We start from the raw sequence: 12,552 nt of genomic DNA, 5'->3' as shown, positions 1-12,552 counted from the left end.
CCAGACCCTCATTTAAGTGGCAAGTACAGTGAGAAGATGAAACAAGTTTTCTACCAAAGACTTTTTTCCCTACCTAGAAAAATTCTTCCATAAGACAGCCTACAGACAAAAATCTAAAATAATGCTTCCTTGCTACCTCCGTTTTTGGTAGCCAGTATGACACAGGACGAAGGAGTATACACACTTTTCAAGGGATGCAGGGTATATTTACGAAAATCAGGCCTTTAAGAGATCCCAATTCATGTAACAAAGGCCAGTGCCAACTAGGGAGGTGGACAGAAGAGTCTTCAAAAATATTCTCAAACAGCAATAAACTGACAATTGCAACCATACTACTATATCTATTTTGCACATTAGGTAAAGGAAGACGCACCTGTATCCATCCCATAAACCTAAAACCATGGCAGTTTAAGTTATACAGAAGGCAGCTTGAGGAGCAAAAATGAAAACAACACATAGGTAGATCCTAAGGTACGTGAGAACTGGAAGTCAAAGTTAATATCTTTTGGGAGTAGATATTCTGTTTTGTATCCCTGAAGTTTTACACTTATTAGGTAATTTCCTCTCTTTGAAAAATAAACATATGGAAAGGCGGATTTCCCTTCCTAGAAACTGTTTACTTCCTCAGAACTTTAACATCCTCTATTTTTCAAATTTATCAACCCCTTATTAATAAAAGCTCAAAAGACCCTTTTTTGCCTCAAGGCTTTTCAATTTGTCCATCAGCTTGGTCCTGTTGAAAACCGAAAAATTCTCTGTTCCAGCCCTTAGAGAAAGATCGCTACAAGCAACAACACACTAATGAACGTTTGCATCACAGAAAACTAAAGGATGAAGTCAGTGACTTCTGGTACCCTCTCCTAAAACAGCTTGAAACTTTTACATATATGGAAAGCCAAAACTGAGAAGGTGAAAGGTAAATTTTCTGTACTAAATTTATACAGGCTAGTTAATCATCCCAGTTTTCTATCTTACCTCCTGAAAGAGAACGTAAAGATAACGTTTGCAAATTACAGAGCTGTACATCACACACATTTGATTCCTACAGCATTTAAATAAAGTTTTCATAAGGAAAACATTAGAAAAGCATTTCATATTAATTTTCTACGTTTTGCATTCTGATCAGCAGGATGAAATGACATACTATTGACAGTTATCTGAAGACTAGAGTTTGAAATCAGAGTACAACAACAGAGTGGGGGAAGTCACTAATAGTTTTACACAGTGCCTGTAGAAGCCTTTGGTTATTTATAACAAAATCAGCTTATGATAGACTGGTGGCATGAACTAGAAACATGTGATCTGAGATCAAATTCTGAAGTGTTACTAAGCTGTGTACTTCAAATCATTTTTATAGTAGTTTTAAAAACAAAAATAGCATTGGAATATAAACAATACTCTACGCTAACAACTGTTATGTGATCCATACCTAAAGAAGTCAATCAATTTTTTTTATGACAGAATATTGAAACAATGCTGCCTTTGCAATGACAACACAATATCTCTATTTCCTGATTTGTTTTCATGAAACTATGGTGACCCCTTACCTCAAGTGACATAGTGACATTTCAAACTTCCAGGTGTGTCTGACACAGCACAGAAAATGAAGTATGATAAAACACTAAAACCACAGTGACTTCCAAGTCTGATTAGCATTTGAGGGATCCCAGGTTGAAATGCATAGCATAATTTCAAAGTACCTTCTGAGCTTCATCAAGTTTTAAGAGGCAGAACTACTTACGCATCTACCAGGACATCCAAAAATTACGATAGAATGTGTGTATACGCATGTAAAGCCTTTTCCAGAAATAAACATACTGTAAATAAGGCTAGCAGATTCATTCAAGATGGTGCCAACCTTTTCAGCACAGATCTTACTAATGATAATAAAACATAAATGCCTATATGAATTTTAAAAAAATCATCATTATGTATATTTTTGTCACTTGAAATAAGTGCAACACATTTTTTCATCTTTTATTTATGTTTTTTCCAGTGTTCTTCAAGAGGCATTTACGAGGCATTCTGGGCTGAACCTAAAACTAGAATAGTAAAGAGCTGGTTACTAAGGCCTTTTCAGTGGCATTTTGAAAGCACTTAAATTTCCTGTAACTATTTTTAATGAATTCAGGGAGGACTTTATCATTGCCTTCAAAGGGAGAATCCAAACCAACAAGAGCTTCTGAAAATACCATAGTCTATACTAATTTCGTTTGTAAGCTCCATTTTGCTAAACTCATCTCTGCCCTTTTCAAACAAACAAACAAACTTTACATTCTTTGTTTAGCATGTATCTTTGGGGAAAAACAAAACAAACAAACCAACCACATACACCCAGGTTTGAGGTAAGTCACAGAAGAACTACCACCCTGAAGTCATAACCTTGCTTTTGAGAGTCTTACCCAGACTAGATTCTTACAAGCCTAAACTTGAATCTTAATTTCAGGACTTGCAGCACAAAATACTGATTTGGGATTATGAGATACAGGAAACTGGATTTCAGAGTTTTGCAATCTAAGCTTACAAATTTTGCAGTCATATACTGTACCCACCAAAAGGTGCTAAGGGCCTCAGAATATAGTTCCAAAATTTACCTGTAAAAACGTTAATTAACAAAAGTACTAGATTTTGGGCGCTGAAAAGCTAAAAGCCCTTTCAGTGTTTTAAAAAGGTCCTCAGTAAAAATTATCTACATCTCAACACTAGAGAAAGTCCAATAACAAAAGGAGTGGCTCCTTTTAAGAAGATTTAATTTACATACATGATTAGAATGTTTTTAGAATTTTAGTTATCGAATATGGAAATTTCACAGCATTATCTACAATAAGTTCAGGAAAACATACTTCTAATGAACATAAAGAGAAGCTGTTCCTAAACATATTGGAAGATAAAGTCCATAGAAATCTAACTAAAATTCATACAATACTGAAGATGACAGTAGAGTAACAGATTTCTGAGAGGACTACACACAAGAAAGCTTGCAATATAATTATTCTTTTATGCCATGTTTGAACTCATGCTGCCTCCAGACTTCCAGCTCAGCTGATCATTTGAAAACCAAGTACGTGTACTGAGAAATGGACACCTTCCGTAAGAATCTGCAGTCCTAATACACAGGTGTATAGAAAGCAAACACACAAGGTATCTCACTAACATTCTAACACAAGTTTTCCCCAGTTACAGTAATTTAGTACAAAACCAATGAACAGAAATTAAAATGGAGAATTGCCAGCAAATATACAGGCAAAGCAAAAGTAGCAGATAGCTCAGAGTGTAAATAGCTGTTTCATAGATGGTTTGGGGTGCTGACTTCAGAATCAGAGAATCAAGCTCCCTCTTCCACAACAGCCAGCTAAACCAAGCACCACAGCAACTTCTTTTACAGAGTGTTACCCTTGCCCCCAAACTACTTACTGCCTGACGCCCATCCTCAGAATAGCATTATTCCATTGCTGGTGGAGGACAGCTACAGAGAATCCCATTTCCATAATGGATATTCACATAACTATATATTTGAAAACATGGACAAATTCTAATGCTTCATTTAAAGTGCTTATGAGCAACCCAAGACTTGATCATTTGGGTCTCCAAAAAATAAATTACAACAAAGAATAAAACCACAGGAGGGGATCAATTTGTTTTCAAATATGTAAATGGGGATTGGAATTTTTAAGTGCAAATATGAAGACTAAAAAACAACTTAAAAGTATTTGTTGGAATCTCTGGCACACTGTGCGTATGTTAGAAATTTGACAAGAAAACAAATATTATGACTTTTTCTTTTTTTAAACACAAAAGATCTTGGATACTCAAGCATGTGAATTCCCCAAGGACCTGGCTCATTTCTCCTCACACCTGCTTCCCCTTCACTCTCCTAAGTAGCACATCATAGCTTTTCTTGAGTGGAGTGATTTCTCCACGGTGTTTTTGAAGTCTGATCTCTCTTTTCTTTTTTTGGTCCTCCATCAGGAATGCTATTGTTTAGGCCTCTGTCATCACACAATTTAAACAGTATCTGGGCCCGCAGTATTAGGTAATGCTTTCTGATCTATGTAAAACGCACCCTGTGAGATCAGTCTAGTTTTCTGCTTTGAAGCCATCGTACCTGTCTCTGCCTCACAACAGTGGGCACATACAGCTGGCTCCTTGTTTTCTCACTGCAGCAATTATCTTTCTCCTTTTGCCGTTCAAACACTTGCATAATTCTCTTCCCATCTCCTCTTGCAACTCTCAAAACTCTCATCTCAACTTCGGACAATAACTGCTCAGATTTTCCCACATAAGTTTCATCCATCCCTAAGAGGCAATAGGCTTTTATTGTAAGAACACTTCCCAGGTTTATCTACAAAGCTTCTATTCACTTTTCCCTCAGAGTTCTTACAGATTTTTATTTCTGCTATAGGAAATCAGGAAATCACTGGTATCGTGGCCAATCAGTGGTCAAAGCCACCTGTTAATGAATCTGCGCTTCAGTGTACCTTTGCATTCAAGTGTTGTTTTATATTTTATGTTCACCACCTATTGCAATATTAAGTACACCATTACTTAAACACAAGAGTCTCCCTTCAAACAGCAACTCGGGTGACAGTCTCTTTATCCATTCATTAGGAAATAATTCATCTGCCCTTTCTCTTCTGATGGCTACTGATACGAAGATATTGATACGAAGAGTGAATGTCAGAACTGAAAGTAGCAAGTATCTACACAAAAATAGTGTAACAACTATGTGCTGTTTTATTTTTTGTAGCTCGCTCTTAGTCACACTGACATGTTTGTTTTCATTTGTGGTTTTTAGCTAAGCAGTGATTGATTTTAGAGAACTATGTTTAATATAATTACACCACTAAATATTACAAAAAGTAAACAAATTCACACCTGGATTAATTTAGCAAAACATCTCTGCAATTATTTCTGCCTTGCTCATAAGAAAACTATTGCCTCAAGCTGGAAGGCATCCTCCTAATGCTTTGCTATAGTTATGTGTTAACTCGAACAGGTGCAGACTTCCAAACAATTTTTGTAGAGTTTGCAGTCCTGACAATAAAGTATGTCCTGAATCTGGCCTTTTCTCAAGACCATAAATCAGTCATCTGTGAATCAAATGCCACTGGCAAAAGCATGTGAACATGTAAACCTACAGCTATGCAAACAAGGAATTAAAAACCTCTCTCTTGTAGTGGTTTAAAAGTAGAATGATAATCTGCAGGGCTCAGATTACACGATCTGTATCTGTAAAGTGACCCTTATAGAAGAGGTCTGTTAAAAAGACTTGAATTTGCCTGACGATCTGTACGTATGTCAAAACAAAGTCTTTGGTTTGGTCTTCATTCTACTGTCAAAGCAGTCAGCACCTCACTTAGCTTTCAGACAGTAACGCTTTATTTAATTAGCCTCTTTTATATTTTACTTATTCAGAGTAAACTATTTGATTGCATCAGTCACACTGAAATTATTATTTCCTCAAGATTCCTAACAAATACAGATTTCTCCAAAAGAAAAACAGCGCAATTACCATGAATTTGATTATTTGAGAGAATGTCATTGCTTAGAGTTCCCTGTTCATTAGAAATTCACTAGTAATTAAACCAAGTAAAAATCATGCTGGGAACTGTTAGCTTGTTAGAATTTTCTTATTAAAAATGCATAAAAAGCATAACTGGCTAGAAGGAGCAGTGTGATGTATATGATCAATATATCACTCAGATGATACATACGGAGTGTTTTCCACTGGCATCCCTTTGGGTTGCTACTCCTTGTTTGTCTCGAAAATACTTACCATTAGTAGGAAAAGATACAGGGTCAATGCCTAAATCAGACAACAGCTGTTTAAGATTTTAAGTGAAAAGCACAAACCATGCAGAAGTCAGTAGCGTGACCTCTATGTTCAAAAGGGAATTATTTATTATATACTTCTCTCAGACCAATCACTACAGTTTAGGATTGCCTCCAAAGCTAAAGTCCTTCTGAAATTCAAAACTTCCATAGACTTCTCATGATTTTTAGAAACAGCAGCTAAAATACCAAGCCAAAGCTGGGGCCATCTAATCCATTAACCCACCCCTTATGATGGCTCATACTGGCTGGTTCACAAAGAGCAAAATAGTCTGTGCTTGAGATTTACTAAAAAAACCTTCCTAAAATACAATTCTTTGTAATTGTCACCAATAAATAATCACCTCATGCCAATTATTTACCATAGATCAAGAAACTACAAAAGCTCTTATACCTGCATAATAGAGAATGTGAGGTTGTCAAATGAACATGAAATTCAGTGAGAAACAGGCATTTAGTACCTTACAAAAATAATTTTCACCTTCTTGCAAACTTGGTGCCAACAATACTTTGATTTCTGATTGTGTATATGTTTTTAAAAAAAATAATATTTTTGGTTTATAACCATGCCTAATTTTTTAGTATTAAGAGAAACTGAACATTGAAGCCAGGCTCCATTCAAGCATCCAATTTAACTGTCCACCCCACACTTTTTTTTTTTTTCTTTTTCTGTTGTCTTGAATCACTACTTTTCCCTCATGGTCACTTCAAACACTGAAAATATTGTTCATATGCAGAGAACTCTGTATTAACATGTAATTCCTAGTTTATGCATTTTTCAGATATCAGAACTGATCTAGACAAAACTGAGTCACAGACAGCCTCCTCCTGTCATTTGCTAAAACCAAACTTTGGCAAAGCCTTGGCTTCTACTGGATATCCTTGTTCTAGTCAGATTCAAAACACTTTATGAGATTAGCTGTAAACAGCCATGAGACATTTTGTTTATATTTGTATTTTATTCCAATCAAAGGCAGTCTTAATCTTAACTGTTAAGAATTGAAATTTGTATTTTTGCAGGTTTAGTGATATAATGAGATGAAGTGCAAAAGCAGAGGAGACTAATCATAGTCAAAATATAAATCTGACCACACTGTTCTCATAATTCATTCTGACTTTTATATATATAAACACAAGTACTAACCTCTCTTCTACAACTTAAATTTCAGAAATCCCTATTTCTATTCTTGTATTGGTATTCCTTATTGCTAAATTGAGAGACAGGTCACTATTTCATCAAGAACACCCATCAGAACTCCATAATTGGCTAATTTCTCTCTCAAATTCTTACCTCGGGTAAGATACGAATATTTATAACTACTTGACATAGGAAAACTATTTGCACCTTCTGCATCATCAGTTACTACGGACATGATGTTTAAGTAGTACCTATGCCTTTTTGCAAGGTGGCATGCTGTGCTTTTCTGTGGCTTCACACATTTGTGCCTATCCCACAGAGATATGTGGCTTTATTAAACATGATAACACTCAAGGTACACTGTGGTGATGAAGCTTTACATTCAGGCTACAGCTAATGAGTCCTCAGACAACGTGGCAATGTGCTGAAAAGAACACTCTATGGCTGTCCTGCTCTTGACACAGATCCTAACCCTTCTCATCATGGGCTACACCATCCAACCCTACAATCACCCTTCAGTCTTACTGCAGTTGAACTGGGACCTCACCTTTTGATGCCACTCAAAAAAAAAAAACCAACCACAAAAAGCCCCCAACAAACCCCAAAACACAGTAAGAAACAGGACCCATTGTTTTTGATTAGTTTGAAAAACCACAAAGACTCGTACCTATTTTGACCTTCAGCCACAACCACCCACTTCCTATTTGCATAACTGTTGATCCTATAAACAAATTCAACCTTTAAAAATCAATGCATTTTACTGTTTATGTAAGCCTCAACGCATCTGATTTTCAGCTATGAGAATTACAGCTACTGATTCCATTCCCCTTGGGTTTCCTCATGCATTCCTGCCTTTTCTTTTGGGTCCCAAGCTACACTTGTGGACAAACTTAGCTAATCAGCAACTGCTGCTAAACTAGGGATAGTTTTAGTTACCCACCAAACTGTTCAGCTGTACACTGCTTTAATACTGGTACATAAAACCCAAGGCAAGTGCCCCAAAAATACGTAAAGCTTTCATTATTTTATGCCTCAGCATTATTTAACAGCTATTTTCGGAAAAGGCTAACAAAAAGGTTTACTGCATAGTTTAATCGTGAAGGTTGAGAGGAAGAAGGGTTGCTTTTCCTGCCATCATAATGTTTTCCACAATCCTTTGAGGCTTGGGATCTTCAGCATCAACCCAAAGTGTACTCTGTTACTCAGGTTACTTAAGAACACAGAACTGCACCTGTGCTATTCAACCCCCTGATGGTGGTTGGTGAGGTTTTTAAGGGTGGATGAATCAGAACACTATCTTTATTCAGTACAGAAATAGGGAAAGAAGTTAGAAATAACAGAAGAAAAGGCTCCATCTTTGGAATTGTCTGGTTTACAGCAGCATTAGCTATGATGTATCACTGTAATGGAACAATACAACTGAACAGGAAAATATATTTCATGCTTCAAAAAACCTGAAAGCAGGAGTGGATCTAGAATGTGATCATCCAGCATGCCTTTACTCGAAGATACATGCTACCCTTTTAAGTACTTACTTCTCTCCTTTCTCCCTCCCATACATGATGCTTTCCATTAACATCAATGCCTTTGCAAGTCTTCTTAGCTTTTGTTTTAGCCCTAGAATGTTTAAAAGCTTCATAATTTCAGAACAATCAGCTTATTGAAACACTTACATGAAAAAATACCACCCTATTTGAAGAAGAATGAACACAGACTGTGTATTTGTGGTACAGTCTATACACTACATCCAATAGTAAAAAAAGAAAATAAAAACTAGCAATGAGTACCATGCTTAATGCAATACTGAAATAATGACACAGGAAAGGATCAGTATCAGAGTAGCAGGACACAACACCAAAGTATACATCTGTAAAATTCTAGTTTGCAAACAAGCAGGAATATCAACTTTTATTTCCATGTTTGTGCAGACAGCCTCACTGGAGCAGAAATAACTGTTCCAGGGTCACAAGCTGATGCCTGCTCCCAGGTGCAACCTCATAACAGGTGTATTATATTCAATATCTGATCCTTCCCATACAGAAGCGACATTTGGTTGTTCCACAGCGTAACAATGTACCTTAATTTGATATCTGAGTGTGTTTTCTGGGCACATGCCATCTGTATTGTTACTCCCAGACTGGTCATGTATGCAAGTTTACAGACAACAGTCCATAGGCTGAGGGTCGGTAACATATTCACACACTAGCTCTCTCAAAAGGTTATTGTGCTCCACAGACGGCATGGTTGTTTGATGCTTATCACTATTTGCTCAAAGCTGATTACCTTAAATGAACAACACAGAAAAACCCTGTTACAATGCTCGATTCCACCTTCTTTGGTCATCCTGTTCTCTCATTTCTATTACTATTTGCACCTGGTACTATGATACAGCATTTTAGGATCCATCTGTCTGCTTTTGCTTTGTTGGTATCCTGTTTATGAGCACAACACATCAGCCCAGAGTCACCTTTGAAGGTCATATGTCTAAAAAAAAAAAAAATATGTTTGAAGTGACCGTAATGTTAAAGCATGACAGCTGATGTTAATTACATCCCTGCTGACCAAGAGAAAGCCTGACTTTGCATAACCTACAGACTTTAAAATCATGTGTAATCGTCTCTTAGTCAGAAAACTGTAGGTCCACTAAAACCTGAAAAAACTTCTGGACTTCAACTGGAACTTGATGTCATCCATTTCAATACAAAAATACCCAATGTCTCCTGTGTCATATTACTGCCAAGGTCTTCTTGTAAACCTTCTGCTTATAAGTACACTTAAGTTCATCATGAGCTGACAATTGTCCCTCTCCCTTCATGCCCATTTCATTTCTACATCAGTGACCCAATTCTGTGCCTTTACACTTTACAGCATTTGGAATTAGTTCATACACTCTTAGTCGCTGTTTCTTACCTCTAACTCATTTAAATTCTTCCTTCATACCAGACTATTGCAGCACCTTCATGGCCATTACTGACAGTCACCGATTTGATTTACAAATAGCTCTGAGGGGATCAGATGTTGCCAAAGAGCCAGTAAGGAAACACAGGGAAGCTGGGAATTGATATGAGGGGGGAGGAAAAAAAACACAAAACAAAAAACCCCAACAAAACCCCAACAAACCACAAAGGGAGAAAAGCAGAATGGAAAGAGCACAGAATTTTGCTTTAGAAAACACAGACTAATAAGATGCATCTATCAGCACCTAATAGGTGCACACCGTTTAGTGATTAGTCATAGCTAGTCTTCACTTGTTTTCTTATACCATAAATTCTTCATAGTGAGATTATGTTCACCTCATACTGCAAGATCCTTATTGTATATGGCTATATCCATATTTCTCATTGTTATAACACAAGGTCCCTCGCTCTTTCTTAATGACTTACAAACACCTTAAAGGAAATACCAGCTCTGCTCATTTATCATTTTCTCATAATTACAGACTCAATCATAAATATTAATGTAGTAGCAAACTGTAAATGCACATTCCACTTTATAGAACAGAGATCAAAGCAGTTCTCTAAAGAACTTACTATGTGACCTCTATCCAGAGGTATAGAAAAAAAGTTGGGGTGTGCATTCACTGAACAACAAAATCATGGAACCATTCAAGTAAGATGCAGCTTTTCTAATGGAAAAAATGCACGCTAGCAATCCATTTATCTATTGCTGTTTCCAAACGCAATGTCTCTTCTAGGGGATAGTTGCTGAACATGTTTGTCCAAATACCTCTGCAGGATATAAGTACAGAAATAACACACTGGAATTTGGCTCCTAATTACAGAGCACTGGTTACTAATTTAACTATAAAGATAACAGGCCTCGAATACTTGATTTCACGCCTACTCAACTGTTCAAACAAATGGCTCATCTCAGTGGGACTTAAATCCACATAAATATGAAATAAGAGTTAAGACCAAAATGTCATTTCATTTTCTATAGATGTAAGGTGAATCAGAATATTTGGTCAGTTGTCAGAATAATTTAATACATTTCAGTATTAGCTAATTAGGAAACTGTATTACGCAGGGAGAATAAAAGTAGTTCATCAAATGCTACTTTTAACACAAACATCTGTAGTGGGTGAGCGTGGTTTTATTGATCAGGGTCTAACTACAGTTTTCATCTCAAAGCAGATGCACTGTGATTAATAACTATTCAGCACAATTCATTTCACACCAAAAATCTACAGCAGCAACATACAGACCCAGCCAGAAGACCTCTCCCATTTCAATTATTTCCTTACATTTGTCTTCATGTTTATGTTTCTCTACCTTCTCTAGCCTGTCTCAGAATCACTGAGGTTGTTCAATAAAAGTTTAACCGTCTTGTACTATTAATGTGCTCGTGCTCCATGTGGAGTGCTCGTTTCCTTCCTTTTATTGAACGCCAAACGGAGGGACACAATGGGCGCGTTGTGCTCTGTCTAGCACGGTATGTGCAATATCTTTAAAAAGGAGGTGTGAGCTGGATGTAATGCCACTACTTTTAACAGTACATGTGCCACAAACTAATCAGCCACAGCACTGAGGCATGCAGTCCATTGAAAGCTGGTGAAAAAGCTGCTTTTTATTATGACCTACATATTGCACAGCAGCAGTTGGACAATTTAAATCGAGTTACATTGAGGCTGAGCACAATGCATGAATTCCACTAATGATGAACTCAATGACGTAACGCTTTTAAGAAATGCTCGCAAGTTCTATAATGTTTTATTTCACCCGCGTTATCCTGACAGTAAAAAGCAGTGAAAAACAAAAATTCCTTCCCTTTTAGTAGAAAATGCAAGTGTGAAATCTTATCACCTATCAGAAATGTCCTTCTGAATCAGCAACCGTACAGAACATCACACTGAAATATCTGACAAAAATGCAATGAGATAAATTAATTCAGCAACCACCCTAAACAAGCCACTGACCGAAGTCAACCTTTAAGCGCCAAGGCATCTAAGGAAGCTTATGACTTGCATGAAGTTTTGCTCAGTTTTATTTTACAAAATGGAAACAGTCTAGGCAAAGGCGTACCTCTCTTTGCACAAGCGGAGATGCGCAGCAGCTGCCTTTTGTAGGAGAGTCCAGAGGCGAAAGCTCCCAAGCCAGCCCGCCCGCAAGCAGCCCGGCCGCCGGAGCAGGGGCTTGTGGCCAGCCTGCAGCAGGGAGCCCAGCCGAGCCGCACACCTGCTTTGTCAGTGGCGCCCGAGTCCCAGAGCCAGCGGCACGCAAGGGCAGCAGAAGGAAGGGCAACACCCTTCTCCTGGATCAGAGGCTTTCCCCCGGAGCAGCTAGCGAGCGGCCGAGGCAACACTGCGGAGGAGCCTTGCCTTTACCAGACAACACCCCGCGCCGCTGCCTGACAGCAGATCCGCAGCATTATCACCCCGCATTCCACCTCCTCCGATCGGCTAAGCAGGCACGGCGGCCACCGGCTTGCCAAAATGGCAGCTTGCGAGCACGCTAAGCCGCTGCAATTACTCACTAACACGCCCGTTTCTTCCGTCGCCTCCGACGAGATTTTTGTTTATTCCCCGGTAAAGCACGGCGCATAATATATCACATTGTTTCCCATAAGCAAAATGGCTGGCGCTG

General features: G+C 37.9%; 1 protein-coding gene across 19 annotated transcripts in view; it reads right to left on the bottom strand.

The window, feature by feature from the left end:
- The window catches only part of SORBS2 (sorbin and SH3 domain containing 2), a 231,883-nt gene that overhangs the window by 159,784 nt on the left and 59,547 nt on the right, over window positions 1–12,552 (bottom strand). For 15 of the 19 annotated variants that reach the window (XM_056325888.1, XM_056325913.1, XM_056325995.1 and 12 more), the window contains exon 1: window positions 11,992–12,535. The exons of 1 other annotated variant lie outside the window; for it this stretch is intronic. The gene's annotated coding sequence lies outside the window, so the exon portion shown is untranslated. Of the gene's footprint in view, window positions 1–11,991; window positions 12,536–12,552 lie in introns of those variants that run through there. 3 more of the 19 variants (XM_056325904.1, XM_056326025.1, XM_056326033.1) reach the window with 3 other exon arrangements.

Source organism: Falco biarmicus, chromosome 1, assembly GCF_023638135.1.
Source record: "Falco biarmicus isolate bFalBia1 chromosome 1, bFalBia1.pri, whole genome shotgun sequence".
NCBI lineage: Eukaryota > Metazoa > Chordata > Aves > Falconiformes > Falconidae > Falco > Falco biarmicus.
The sequence above is the reverse complement of the archived record's forward strand: the minus strand, read 5'-3'. Positions and strand labels throughout refer to the sequence as shown.